Source organism: Saccostrea cucullata, unplaced genomic scaffold (genome assembly GCF_032062105.1).
Source record: "Saccostrea cucullata isolate Sc308-1 unplaced genomic scaffold, CSIRO_AGI_Scuc_v1 ctg3961, whole genome shotgun sequence".
Taxonomy (NCBI): Eukaryota; Metazoa; Mollusca; class Bivalvia; order Ostreida; family Ostreidae; genus Saccostrea; species Saccostrea cuccullata.
In genome coordinates, this window is record NW_026930164.1 from 99,870 (window position 1) to 102,264 (window position 2,395).

The window sequence follows — 2,395 nt, forward strand, 5'->3', positions numbered from 1 at the left end:
GTTAATATATGAAAAAGTCAAATTATTATTTATCTAGAAAATTTATTTAATAAACATTTCTTTTCAAATCCAAAGACAGACTGTAGGAATGCTGGGCAGGTGCAAATTATTTCCATCACTTCATGTTCTTGTGGATAAAATGAATTCTGAAAATATGAAAAAATCAGGAAATACCATTATTAAAAGTAATTTGTGTTTTAAAAAATGAAATAAAAAAATTCATTGAAACATTTAACATAGAATGCATAATAATACATGTTTTCAATTCTTCTGTTAGTTTTATTATCAAAACTCTGTATGGTTTATAGCTAATATTGAGCATACCATTTTCCTTGAATGATGGATTAACTTGCTGCCTGAATGAATCCATTTGTCCAACATTTGGAAATAGCTAGGCCTACAACACAATATACATGTAATATATATGCAGTTATATGCTATGAGATTACTAAATATACATTGTAGAATAAAATGGCATTACATTTGACAAAACAAATTATGCTACATGATTGTATACTGTAGTGAATTTATGTTATTCATATAAATGGAAAAAATGTGTTACAAAACTTCTCTGGGAAAGTGAAACCTCTGACATTTACAAAAGTTATTGAGAGAATATTTTCTAAAAAAAAAAAAAAAAAAAATTCTGAGTTTCTCCTTTACCAAAATGAAAAAAAAAAACAAAACAAAATGTAAAGCACTTGCAAACTTTAAAAATGTGAAATGCTTTAGAAGTACATGTATACATACCCTGTGGAGAAATGATGCATTTTTTATTTATTCATTCTTTAAGCCTGAAACACCTGACAGCTACAATGATAAAAGTATTATATAAATATTTTTAATGTACATGTAATCTAAACAAAAAAGGAATATTTTTTTTTCATTAATTTAGAAAATTACAACCATAGATCTGATGTGGGGCTTCTATGTTTTCAACACAAGATACTGATATTTTTTTTAATTGTGTAGCATATTTGTATGTCAAAAGACATCTGAGTCATTGCTTGTTTAGGCCTAGTCACTTGTGAATCATTGACTGAAACAATGAGAACATTTCAATGACATTTAATTTAGTTTAAATTTGTGTTACTGATGACCTCCATTATTACACATATTGTCTCAAAGAAAATGCGCTCATTGATAGGAACTCAGTACATATTCAGTGCAATTAATTTTTAATAATTCTAAAAAGTGTGCAACTTAGTAGGGGGGGGGGGGGTACACACAAGACACTGGATTACTGTTTTTCACTGACTTTGATAATACATTTAAATAAACATGGACACACTCGGGTTTTTTAGGTTAACAAAAGCATGTCTACATATTGTAGATCTACACATGTACCTACATATGCGTATACATACCTGGCCTGGATCGAATTGCAGTGCAGTGATGGATCTGCGGAGCTGGTGCAATCGTCTCAGTTTTCTGCTATTTTCCGAAATAATGTCCTCATACTCTCGCAAAAGGGAGAAGCAATGCCTTGTCTCTTATTTTATCCCTATTTTCTTTAAAGATTGTGTGGTTATTGCATTTAAATCCACTGCAAATCTCAGCTGATGTCGCCACGTTTTTAGATGTAAACAACATTCCGTGTCACCGAGTGCAAGCGCTTGGCTGAAGCCGAATGCAGACAAACGACACATTAAAAAGAGAATTAATTTGAAGACATGCTATTTTATGTACAAGAAAATCAATAATTTTTTTCTATTTAAACATGAAGATATTGTTGTTTATTACAAATTCTTGCAAATATCGGTAAATAGTTATTTTGAGCACCATTTCCTTATATGGATCAATCAGGGCGGAGCAACTGTCATGACGTCAGACCTCATTATGACTTCATTACCATATTTTTTCCATGTGTTGCCTTAACTGTACTGCGTACCGGACGGAGATGTCATCTTTCACAAAATCATTATCTATAAATCCTTTAGAGGTGCTGTGAGAGTTCGGAGTAAAACATTTTTTAAACATGGAGAAAAGGTTATTGACTCGAAGAAAAATGTTAAGATCCCTACAGATGGTAAGCTTAAAGTTTTGAACGATGCTAAAAATTTGAAATTGATGGGACTTGAGATAAATCTAGAATTTGTTGAAGATGTATTGGAGAAGATAAAAAACAAACAGTTAAAAGCAGAAACCTATAAACGATATCCAAAGCTATGGGACAAAATTAGCGAAACATATGTAGGCATCCTCTCCATGAGAGGTGTTGGCACATTTCAGTGGACAAGAAGCATATTCATAGAAGAAAATTACAAAGGAAAAAACTACACGACTGTCTGTGAACAAGCTGAGATCATTAACGATCTTTTAGAGAGTCCGTCCATTGACTCTGACGACGAAAAAGAAGCTTTTCGGTTCATAACAAGTCCATGCACCTCTGAGT

The 2,395-nt window shown here is 31.8% G+C and overlaps 1 long non-coding RNA gene across 1 annotated transcript; it reads right to left on the reverse strand.

Moving 5' to 3' along the window:
* On the reverse strand, positions 1–910 carry LOC134283154 (uncharacterized). The gene is made up of 3 exons (XR_009995429.1): positions 751–910; positions 325–397; positions 1–146 (listed from the first exon to the last, which is right to left on the reverse strand). It is a non-coding gene; the product is annotated as an uncharacterized LOC134283154 (long non-coding RNA).
* Between the last annotated feature and the right edge of the window lie 1,485 nt (positions 911–2,395).